We start from the raw sequence: 13,327 nt of genomic DNA on the forward strand, positions 1-13,327 counted from the left end.
TCATGCCACTATACAGGCTATACCATTTTAAATACACATATACAACATTTTCCCGCTATACTATTGAAACGCGAGAAAACATAAGTATCAACCTTGCTTCCTATAAAATGAATACAACACATTGATAATATTGCATGACAGCCAGCCGTACGTGCATTAGACAAACCAAAGAAAGGACTGTGCCGAATATTACTGTTACAAACCCAGTGTTTTAGAGACCAGCAAACGCTTTTCCAACGAATCTAAAATATATCCATCCTTTGCTACATCTGCCATGCCTCTTAAATAGGCACCTCTCATCCACACTGGAGTTTGCAGTCACAGTGGTGCACCTGACCTAAGAGAATGCAGCCCCAAATTAACTTGATCACCAACAATTGATTTCAAATGAGCCAATATATTACATCTAGCAGCTGTATAACTAAGCGTTTTGTTTTTGTAATTAAGTTGCCACCTATCTTTAGACCTAAAGATTGGTCTAAAAAAGAACGAATTATTGTCTGAGACATCACCCAAAAGAGATGAATATCTTAAACTGGACAAGCGGATGTTAATCCTTTGGATATAAGCACCTCACTCCCCTCTCTAAATTGATCATTTTTGCTTTTACGAATGCACAATACTAAATAATCTTGATACAACTGAACATCATTAAATGTCAAAGAATCTTAAAGATCATCAAATCTCAATAATCCGACAATTCTAAATAAAATCATAGTACGATTTCTAACTGTTTATAAGTCCGTGCTTTCCTAAAATTTATCACACTGAGCAATAATTACGTCCTTGGTGATAGGCTCCTTTTTCTGTACGAGTCGATATGCTTTTCTCTTTGCAGCCTCTAATATCGAAGTTACATACGAGTTTTTGGTTGGATCTGGTATACCTACAGAGTCATAAACCCATTTGATAGCGTACACCGCAACACTTACTGTATGAATAGAAGCACCGTCAAATATCTTGTTAAATATATACACATTATGTTAAAATATTTTAGATCCATATTTCATGATTTTAATGAATTGCTGATATTTGAGTCGATTTCGGGTGGGGGTGGGGGGTGGGGTGGGGGGACAAATTATTATTTTCAGCATGGTTTAGGTCTTATTATTTATTCCCGGGTACGTCAAGGCCAAACTAATTTATTCATTTTAAACAGCGGTTTAGTCAACAACTTTATCAAGCATAAAAAATGGTAGGAAGATGTGGATTATGAATATGATTCACACATTGTGTTGTGTAATTATTAGTAATTATGTTAAAACGTATTATGTGCGATACATAAAGCCAAGAAAATGGGCCGAAGTATCTCGGAGAAAAAAAATAAAAGGCCGAAATGTCTTTGGGCCGTCTCAAAAATTTGGGCCGAAGTGTCCTACATTTTGGGCCGAAACGTCTGGGCCGAAGTGTCTGACATTCCGCTCAATATATGTTGAACCTTCTGATTATCCGAATACACCTCAACTGAGTTCTCACCAACTATGTCCACTGAGTTTTTCAAAACTCTGTTAACAGTCTCAAGCTTTCTCCATGTAGAACTTAGACTACATTCCCAACCATTCCAAACACTTCATAATTTGTGTTCACTCTCTGAACACGAAGTCAAATGACCTCCATAACCTGATTCAGAAGCATCACAATACAGCGTTATTCTGTCTACATCTGAATCTATCAACTGACTTATCAAATCACCCTTTTTATTCATTTCATCTACGCTTTCTAACCATAACCTAAGCTCAGATACAGTTTCTGAATTCAATCTAATGAACGAATTCCAACTGGAGCGTGACTGGATGTAAAAATACAGATACATGTATCTCGTCCTCAATCTCACAATTGTGCCAAACGCAATCTTTGCTGAAAATCTTCTAACATCAAATAATGAATAGCCCATTTCATAACCTTTCAGAATATACTTGAAAGTGTCTTTCAGCTTTTCAATTCTACCTTCTGACACAATGATAGCATTATCATTTGTATTCCAAACTAACCATAACCAAACCAAGGTTAATTGAACTGCCTCCCACTGGCATTTTCCATTCGCTGTTAGGAAGCCTAACATGTTCAAATCAGCTTGAACTCTAGCACTAACCATCTTTGCATCTGTGAAACTTGAGGACCCCCCTATTCCGTCATCTAAATACATAACAATTTTGTAACCTTGTAGCCTCCAATACTTGACTACTTCCCTCGTGATTTTGGAAAATATATAACCAGCAGTACTGAGTCCAAATGGAAGCACCTGAAAAACATACTTGCTGTGCCATCTAAAACTTAAATATTCTTTGTTTAACTCGTGCACAACGATGTGATGATACATTTTCAGGTCAAATGCAAAAAGGTAATAACCCGATTGAAATAAATATCTAGACGTACTGGCATGCTCATATTTGTGCTATGTGGATTGACATGCCTGCAGTCCAAAATCAGCCTTTGTTTGAATTTATTACCTGCTAATGGAGTTTTACGAAGAGGTTTACTTTTACAATCGACGGCTGACTTTCACAATTTAAAGGGATGGTCTCCAACTACAGAAATTTTACCGAAATAAATACATATATATAGACTGCTTCATAAAAACACCAAAAACGACAATTATGTTTAGTGACTCTTAGAGCTACATTAGTTCGACACTACTCGTTTTGACATTTGATTAAGTTAAATGTTAACTGCGAATGAGAAGCAGAGAAATGCATAAAAGGACCCAGAAAATTGCCATATAGTAAAACGTTTACTGTATATCATTAGCGCACCACAGCGCACTCAATGAAATAAGACGAACTCAAGTTATCCTAACATTTCTAAATAATGTGTCAGCAGTCCTGAAAACTTAAAAGTTCTCTATATATTACATCTGGGGTTTCTGGCTTTCCCAGGAACAAAGCAACCCCCACCTAACCATACATACCTTTGGACGGCAGCTCTATACTAGAATAAAAAATTTTGAGGGGGTAGGCTTGTCGAGATATATTTTGTCATAGCTCCCCCTAATTAAAAAAACCCACAAGGTAATGATTTGTACACCTCTCTTTCGTGTTGAAACTCTAGGTCTAAATGTGAAGACAATCAATACGTCATGTGTATATTGTATACATGTATATCAAAATACACTGCAGAATCAACGATATTTGTGGTAACTCAGTTTTCCTTGATTTAGGATTTCCCCTTTATTCCACAAATTTATGACACCCCAAGTTTGAATAACACACACACACACACACACACACACACACACACACACACACACATGAATAGTGAAGATAAGGAACAGTGATCAATCTCACAGAAGAAATATTAGAGAATTATATTTGAACAGAGGAAGAATTGAGATTATCATCAAATATGGAAATGAATACTCTTATAAACCAACCAATTACTGGTGAGGAAATTCTAAAATGTATAAAGACGCTAAAGAATAACAAATCATGTGGAGATGACAACATTGTAAATGAATATCTTAAATCAACATCTGATTTGCTTTTAAGCTTTTATGTAGTACTATTCAATAAAATCCTTGATACTGGTATAATCCCAACACAGTGGACATGCGGCAATATAATTCCTATATATAAGAATAAGGGCGACTCAAGTGACCCAAAAAATTATCGACCTATAACACTGATAAGCTGTCTCGGAAAATTATTCACTGCAGTATTGAATGAAAGACTTAATAACTATTCTAATAAAGTTCAACTAATCCTTCAAAATCAAGCTGGTTTTCGTAAACAATATTCAACTACTGACCATATTTTTCCATTGTACACTCTTTTAGAAATTTCTAAATGCTTCAAAAGAAAAATGTATTGTGCTTTCATTGATTTTGAGAAAGCCTTTGACTCTGCATGGCGCATTGGTCTCTGGAACAAAATCCTTTTGAATAACATTGATGGTAAATGCTTTAAAGTTATAATGAATATGTATGATAGCATCAATTCAAGGGTATGTACAAATGGAGTATTCAGTGACTTTTTTCCATGCTGTAGTGGTGTAGGACAGGGTGAAAACTTGTCACCATTTTTATTTGCACTGTACCTCAATGGCCTAGATGAGTATATGCAAGCAAATAATATCCAAGGACTTTCATTTATTTCAGAAAAAATTGAAAAAGAACTTAATATATTCATTAGATTATTTGTACTTTTATATGCAGATGACACTATACTTTTGTCTGAAACCCCAGAGGATCTACAATATCAATTAGATATTTTTAATAATTATTGTAAAACCTGGCATCTTAAGGTGAACAATAGCAAAACAAAAGTTGTTATATTTGGAAAGCACAGACATCTGAATCAAGTTACCATTACCTTTAATGATGAACCTCTGGAGATTGTAGATAGTTTTAAATACCTTGGTGTAATCTTTTGTAAAAATGGTTCCTTTAAACAAAATATTGAAGAGTTATATGATAAAGTCATGAAAGCAATGTACGGTGTAATTGGTAAATGTAGACTGCATGATATGTCTATTGATAGTAATCTTGACATGTTTGACAAAAATGTAAAACCTATACTCTTATATGGTTGTGAAATATAGGGCTTTACTCAATCACCTTGATTAGAAAAACTTCATTTGAAATATAGTGTAAACTCATACTTAAACTAAAACAAAGCACTCCAAACTTCATGGTATATGGAGAATTTGGGAAATATCCGATGTCTATTACTATAAAAGTACGAATGATAAATTTTTGGGGAAAATTAATTCTATCACAATACTCAAAATTATCATCAAAACTCTACTATTTTATTAAAAAGTTTAACAACCCCTGGTATGAACCTCAGTATCAAAAAAATTCTAAACGACTGTGGACTGTCCTATATATGGCAGCAACAGCAAATACCCAATGTTCTCTGGCTTAAGAAAAAAGTGTTTCAAGCATATTATGATCAATTCAAGCAATCCTGGCATAGTGAAATGTATCATTCTTCTACAGGCCTTAACTATAGAATATGCAAAAATTCACTAAGTTTTGAAAACTATTTACTACTTCTTCCAATAAATCTATCGAAAACATGTTGTAAATTTAGAACATGTAATACTAAACTACCTATAGAAACAGGTAGATGGTGTGGTCAACCCAGGGAAAATAGACTATGTCAGTTATGTAATATGAAAGAGATAGGGGATGAATTTCATTATTTGTTCAATTGTAATGATAATTTTATAAAACAATCAAGGACATTGCTCATAGCAAGCTATTACTATAAAAACCCGAATATCTTTAAATTTGAACAACTTTTTAATACACAAAACAGAAGCAAATTAATCAATTTAAGTAAATTTATCAAAAGCATTTCTGAGAAAGTATGTTCTCCAGGTTAATCAATCCACCCACTAACAACACATTGTATTCTAGTTGGTTTTGTTTTTCTATCTTTTTTTCAAAATGTACCATTACCCACGACTCACATGTATATCTATATTACGTTCACTTTGTTTATTTCTCTACACTGTAAATCAGTTTAAGAGAATAAAGATATTGTCATTGTCACAACTTCCACAAGGAAAATAAAGAGTTGAGCAAACCTGGACCCATGGGCATACCAGAGGTGGGATCAGGTGGCCAGAAAGAGTAAGCATCCCCTGTCGACCGGTCATACCGGCCGTGAGCCCTATGTCTTGATCAGGTAAATGCATAAATACCTTGAAAAGCTTGACTTAAATATCATACTTGATTCTGAAAAAAATCTGGCCGAATCGAACTAGGCCGGGTATACCCGGCGAGTCGCGATAATAATCAAGTGACCCGGCTACAGTACAGTAATGAAATTTTTTACCTTCTATTGTATAAACATTATTCCGCATAGAAATGACCAACTTATTTACAAATCATGTTTATTTCGCTAGAGTAAAAATTAAAAAAAACATTTTGTCTTAGAATAAGCAACTCTCGATACTACTGTCTCCAAGGACGCCAGCCTGAGCTTGAACAGGTTGGGAACACTTCCCCAATAGCGAGATATTCTCGCTAAAACGCGATTATCCCTCTTTAGCGAGAAATAAACATTACCATAAACAGGTGTTTTGGCGTCTTTATTGAAAATCATGGCAAATCCCGTGCAACACTGAATAAGTGCGACACACACTAAACATGAAGAGAATTGTCTCTATGAAATTGACAACATAGTCAAGAAATTTCATATCAAAGTTGCTGCGTAAGAGAGAAGCAGTCTGAAATCCAATACACATCGTGAGTGTTTTTGTTTTGATTTATATAATTGCAGAAGCATCACACCTTTTAGCACTTTTTCTTCTTTTCACGTGAAACACGAAGAGATGTATTCCAAGGGTGTTTTTCTCGGTTGTACGAGATATATTTACTCTCGCTAGAGAGGGACAATCGCGTTTTAGCGAGAATATCTCGCTATAGGGGAAGTGTTTCCAACCTGTTGAAGCCGCCTTCGCTTATCAGAAATTTCCGGCTTACCCGACGGGATATGTGCGCAATTCCGGTTCACAATCAAGTGTGTCGCCGGTCATCGCCGATTAACCCGGGTGAGCCCGATCGTTAAAATCAAGTATGCTAAAGAAGCAGATCAACAAATACAGGTTTAAATCGCTCAAAACATGAAAACTGGCCCTCACCAAAACCGATTACTCCCTGGTATACACTGTACATTATCGATATAAACATCTGACATGTGCTTGTCCTAAATGCCGTACCCTGTGGGGGTCTGGGTTAGAATAGGCAAGACCTGAAAAACCAAGGCCCCGTGTCACAACAGGTGTGGCACGATAAAGATTCCTCTCTGCAAAAAGGCCTTAAGCGCCCACCATAGGCCTAAATTTTGCAGCCCTTCACCGGCAATGGTGATATCTCCATACGAGTGAAAAATTCTCGAGTGGGACGTTAAATAATATTCAACAACTGAATGCCGTAGAAGTTTTGAATGTTGCAAGTACCACTCCCAAATTTTTCATATTTGGAGTTGGCCCCTTTAAATTGTAAAAGTAAGCCTCTTCGTAAAACTCCACTGTCAACGTTTACTACTCTTGGTATTTTAGTTACTTCCAAAATACAACCTTTCTCTAATAACGTTTCGATTTCTTTGGACACAAATTGCTTATTGTTAACTGCAGATGTGTTGTTCGTCAATTCAATAGGTTCTGGGGTAATAAACAAGGGCATCTTATAACCAAATTTTGTCACATATTTACAGTGATTTTCTTTTGTTGTTCGGGAATTGTATCTGGTTATAATCAACAGGTTTTTTTTTTATCGCATATGTGATAAAACGAGCTCCCCCCACCTTGTTATCGCATGGGCGGTACTAACATCAGAATTACACAATAGAAACAAGACAGGGATAATTCAGTTTTCGTGAAGTTACTTTTGCTGTTTTACGGGTAAAGCGTGTGCCGATTGATGATGGGCGTTGAAGCAGACAGGAATTGTTATGTAACAAATATACACGTACCTGTGACCGGGTTTTTTCCCCAGTCAGTAATGTTAAATAGTTCTCTCTCTCTCTCTCTCTCTCTCTCTCTCTCTCTCTCTCTCTCTCTCTCATTTTATAAAGAGTTTGCTAATGCAAGTCTTTAATCCTTTTCCTACTTTAATATTTGTATTATACATGTTTTCTTAAAACATTTGTACAAATACATGCATAGAATTAAATTCCTGAAAAATTATTTATGAAGCCACCAATATGTGATTGAGGTATACGGACAGAAAGTCACGGGACAAAACGCCACAGAACAAAAAGTCACAAATTCAGTAGGACAAAAAATCACAGGACAAAAAGTCACAATGATGACTTTTGATTAGATAGGATAAAAAGTCACAGGATAAAAATCACAGGACAAAAAGTCACAAAATCGGTAGGATAAAAGTAACAAAAAGTACTTAGCAAAGGAGATCCCATACATACTTTAAGTTAACGCCCCCAAATTTTACCTGTGTCGTGATCAATAAAAAGCCGCCGGTCAATCAAACTTTTAACAATAGAGCTTAGGTTGATTGGTGAATGGAGAGACCGTGGTCTACAGCTACCGTAGTAAAAAAAAAATGCTTCTGTTTAGAATACCACATGGATTATAAATTACACAATCAGAAATCAAACAATAGTAAAAAAGCATAAATAAGTTATTGAGATATTTCTATTTATAATTTATCACGGCTTTATATATATATATATATATAGAGAGAGAGAGAGAGAGAGAGAGAGAGAGAGAGAGAGAGAGTTATTGAGATATTTCTATTTATAATTCATCATGGCTTTATATTTAAGAGAGAGAGAGAGAGAGAGAGAGAGAGAGAGAGAGAGAAAGGAGGCAGACTTTGTGTCAGCTTCTGTTTGGGATACCACCATTACACAAACACTACAGTCACAGAAACCCTACAGACGGCCCATATTGAGGGGTATCTTGATCATTCTTCATTTTGGTTGTACATGTACATTGATCTACTTGGATTTATTCATTCTCTCGAAACATGGATTTGAGTAGGGGTGGGCGAAACGGTATGCTTACCTACACATTAAAGGGGACTTGAGACGCCCACCCCTGCATTACTGGAATTGCACAAGTGAGATACATGTGTACATATTTCCGCGTTAACTTGAATGTTCATAAAATTTCACGTGGTCTTGGGTGATATAAGGGGTGTGTCCGAAGGGTACTACTAAACAGAGTACGTTAGAGTACGATAGAGTACTTTAGAGTACGCTAGTAAAATTTCAATATTTAATGCAATTCAATTGTTTATTTATATGTATACCACTTAAATAAAGATGATTATAAAATAAAAGTGCAATATTTGTCAAAAGTATTTGGGTATTTTAGCGATATTTTGACCAGAAAACATTAAATGTATTGAAGCTCCCGATCCCGATTATTAGTAGTTTGTTTTGAAAAAGTATTAAATTTGATCGGGATCGGAATCAAACGGTAAACTTTAACTTACAATAATTCCTAAAATAATGAAAACAAACACAATATATTCCAGATATACATTTGTTAGGTTAAACTAAAGTAAGAACATCTACGAACAGCAGTTAAATTGCATTAAATTATGAAATTTTACTAGCGTACTCTAAAGTACTCTATCGTACTCTGTTTAGTAGGACCGGCTCGTAACATTCCGTACAAACGAAAAATTTCACCACTTCAATGCGTTTGATTGTAATTTATGAAGCCACCAATGTCATTGATACTGACAGGGATAATCAGTTTTCGTTAAGTTAGTTTTGCTGTTTTACGGGTAAAGATATTAAATTTTATATACACATGAGGGTATATGGCTCTGACGGGTGATCATTGATCATCTGCCGTTCGGGTGTGGTAAAGAGAGAGAGAGAGAGGGGGGGGGGGGGGATCCACCCCCTAAATCCGCCACTGTGGTAATCTACCATTGTATTGAATGTATAGTTCAATAAAGGTAAAATGAGAAGCTTTCGTAAAATGTGATAAGTCGGTCATTTTCTAGCATCCGAGTAAAATTCACATTATCAAAGAGATGGGCGGCCCTTCTCTCACTCGTGCGCTCCACACACTCGTGACAGAAGGACCGCCCATCTATTTGACAATGTGAATATTACTCGGATGCTAGAAGATAACCATTACCTAAAACGTCAATAACCTATCGAACGGCATTGACCTACATTTTTTCTCAATCGCTCTACAGGTGAACTAAAATCATAGCTTGACTGATTTACATTACCACAAGAAGACTTGCCCTAATAGCTTGTTCAATCAAATGATTAATATTTTCAAAATTTTCACGTATTTTATTCCCTTCCAGTTTTTCTGAACAGTCTCTCCTCCAATGTCCCCTCTTGTTACAGCGGTAACAGTGCCCCGATCTCCAGATTCCAGTTGTTGTAGAGATTGACTGTAAATCCGGCTTTGGATAAGGTCGCACGGCCTCTCGATACTTTTCACGGCGTCGCTTTTCGTTCCGCTCTCGCCTGAGCGACTTCTGGTGGCAGGGGACAGTTTCTTTGGTTTTGAAACATGTGGATAGGGGGTATACACCAAAGTCAGATTATGACAAACTAATGAAAAATCATATTTCCCTTTTATGTCAATACTTGTATTTCATATTAGTGTAGTTAATAAATTATGACCCTAAATTACATGTAATCTATAAATACTGGTGTTGGTGCACAAAACATGCTCTGAGCAGGTTCCCCTTTTTTGCTTTGATTTTCCCTCATTTGGGCTAATCCACACCACCCCCACACCATCACAGTACCAAACATGGGGATTTAGACACTGTGCACAATCAAGAACCCTATCTGTCCTTCTCAAAAATCTACCTCTCATATGGAGCCATCCACCTTCCCTCACAGCTACAGACGTTTTGCTAGACCCTGCATATTTTCACCGGAATTTCTTCAGCAACTGACCACGTATCTTAGTTTCGTATTTGCACCCATCTATATGCTAGGAATCATGGTGACACCTACATGTTGTATATCAACATTTTTATTAAGCACTCAGCTGCATTTGACATGCATCCTAAAATTATTGTATATATTTTTACACATGTAATATAACTTCAAATATGGGGTATTTCCATTTCCGGGCCTATAGTGCGAAACTGTCCCCTGCTACCTTCTGGAGAACTCGTACCCAGGAGAACTCGTATACAGAAATTTGGGTACGCGTTCTCCTGGAAGAAGTCATGCTCATCAATATCTGGGTACGAGTTCTCCTGGAGAAAAACTTTGTCATTTTATCAAATAGAAATGTGGGTACGAGTTCTCCTAGAGAAAAACTTTGTCAATTTTATTATAAAATCTTCGTCATTTCATTGGGTAAATCTGGGTACGAGTTCTCCTGGAGAGAAAAAAAATCGTTAGTTTATCAAATGGAAATTTCATCTGGGTAAGAGTTCTCCTGGTGAAAAAACTTTGTCCTTATCATATAAATCTGGGTACGAGTTCTCGACATGCACGTACCGGAAAATAGAGCTCCGCTATATAAAAATACCATGTCGGATGTTTAAAGTAGCGTTCAATTGCAATAATTATATTAATTATCGTCTCATGCCAAACAGCAAATCTAAAGAAAGAAGAAGAAAAAACACCAAACAAAAAAGATCATTGTATTATTTTTTTTTATATTCAATTGAAAGTAAATTATGTATATGATAAAAGAAATCCTCGAATATTTTAAGGATCTTTTCATCGAATTTTACTCGGATCTCAATACCTAAAATTGTACAATTCTTAATGAGATAAACTTACTATATAATGAAAAAGTTTTCCCCAGGAGAACTCTTACAAACTTTTCTACTTGATAAAACGACAAAGTTGTTTTCTCCCCAGGAGAATTAACAAAGTTTTTTTCCAGGAGACTATTTGATAAAATGACAAGGTTTTTCTGTGGGAGAATCCGTACCCAGATTTTAATTCATTATTAAGTTGGTTTTTTTCCCCCAGAGAACTCGTACCCAGATTTCTATATTTCAAAATGACAGTTTTTCTCCTGGAGAAATCGTACCCAGATTTTTATGACAGATATGACAAAGTTTTACTCCAGGAGAATTCGTATCCAGATTTCCATTTGATAAACTGACAAAGTTTTTTTTGTCCAGAAGAACTCGTACCCAGATTATTAGGACAGAAATGACAAAGTTTTTCTCCTGGAGAACTCGTACCCAGATATTGATGGGTACGACTTCACCTGGAGAACTTGTACCCAAATTTCTGGGTACGAGTTTTCCTGGGTACGAGTTCTCTTGGGTGTCGTACCCAAGAGAACTCGTACCCAGGAAAACTTCTTCTGATACCGCCTGAGCCCTGTTAATTTTCTTTTGATCCTCCGAGTCCGATGCGATTGGATTTTTCACATATTCATCGACAGCTCTCCACCCTGCCTCAGACGAATCCGTAAGCCTGGTTAATTTTTGTCTATTCTTAACGATATCCAAACCTTCTGCTATTCTCTGTTGAGCTTCTTCCACCTTGTGTTCCTGCAGCTCTTTACTCGCGTCCCTGAGTTTATTGATGAATTTTACGTTGTGCTTGTGCTGCTCTTCGTTTTCCCTTTTCTTGAATTTATACCCGTCAGACATATAACTTCTTCGAATTTTGCTTTTTGTCTTTCAGCTATACATTTCTGGTTATCGTTAATACTTTTCTGCATATCTGATAATCTGCTCTCCAAGAGTTTTGAAAAACTGCTCAGAATTTCATTATTCGCATGTTGTAAAGTTTGGTTAATTTGTCTTTGAACGGCCTCGGCGTCCATTTCGTTCAACCCGTGCAGAACGGCGACTAGAAGTGAATACTTTAATTTCAAAACCAGCTTTTAAAAATCCCTTACTAAGCATTTCTATTGGTCAAAACCTGAATACCATTTATGGATCATGCCACTATACCACTTTAAATACACATATAGTGAATGCAACATTTTCCCGCTATACTATCGAAACGCGGGAAAATATAATTCAATATAGCGTTGAAAAGAACTAAATTTACCTTGTTGAAAAGAAGAGTTCTGTTCACGGGTTCCTAATCTATTTATTACACGAGTAAATCAGGTGTTTTTTTTTACCGGAAGACAGTGGCGTTTCACCGGAATTATCGCCATTATGACGATGTATACCCCCCCCCCCCCCTTAAATCGTGTTCAGGTGATGTTTTAAGGATTGTATTATAGTATAGGCTTTCCCACCAGATCATCCGTCTGTTAGCGTTTTCGTGTCCAAGTCATATAATTTACACTGTCAGGTGTATGGTGTGTAAAACGTTTGATATATTCAATATCTTGTGATGTATATTCGATAATCTTGTGATGTATATTCGATAATCTTCTGATGTATATTCGATAATCTTGTGATGTATATTCGATAATCTTGTGATGTATATTCTATATCTTGTGATGTATGTTCGATAATCTTGTGATGTATGTTCAATATCTTGTGATGTATGTTCTATATCTTGTGATGTATGTTCAATATCTTGTGATGTATGTTCAATATCTTGTGATGTATGTTCGATAATCTTGTGATGTATGTTCAATATCTTGTGATGTATGTTCTATATCTTGTGATGTATGTTCAATATCTTGTGATGTGTGTTCAATATCTTGTGATGTATGTTCAATATCTTGTGATGTATGTTCGATAATCTTGTGATGTATGTTCAATATCTTGTGATGTATGTTCTATATCTTGTGATGTATGTTCAATATCTTGTGATGTATATTCGATAATCTTGTGATGTATATTCTATATCTTGTGATGTATGTTCGATAATCTTGTGATGTATATTCGATAATCTTGTGATGTATGTTCGAAAATCTTGTGATGTATATTCGATATCTTGTGATGTATGTTCGAAAATCTTGTGATGTATGTTCTATATCTTGTGAT

General features: G+C 35.9%; 1 pseudogene; it reads right to left on the reverse strand.

Moving 5' to 3' along the window:
• Nucleotides 1-9,655: 9,655 nt before the first annotated feature.
• LOC130050506 (uncharacterized) lies at nt 9,656-12,201 on the reverse strand (annotated as a pseudogene).
• Nucleotides 12,202-13,327: the final 1,126 nt, after the last annotated feature.

Source organism: Ostrea edulis, chromosome 9 (genome assembly GCF_947568905.1).
Source record: "Ostrea edulis chromosome 9, xbOstEdul1.1, whole genome shotgun sequence".
In the NCBI taxonomy this organism is placed as follows: domain Eukaryota; kingdom Metazoa; phylum Mollusca; class Bivalvia; order Ostreida; family Ostreidae; genus Ostrea; species Ostrea edulis.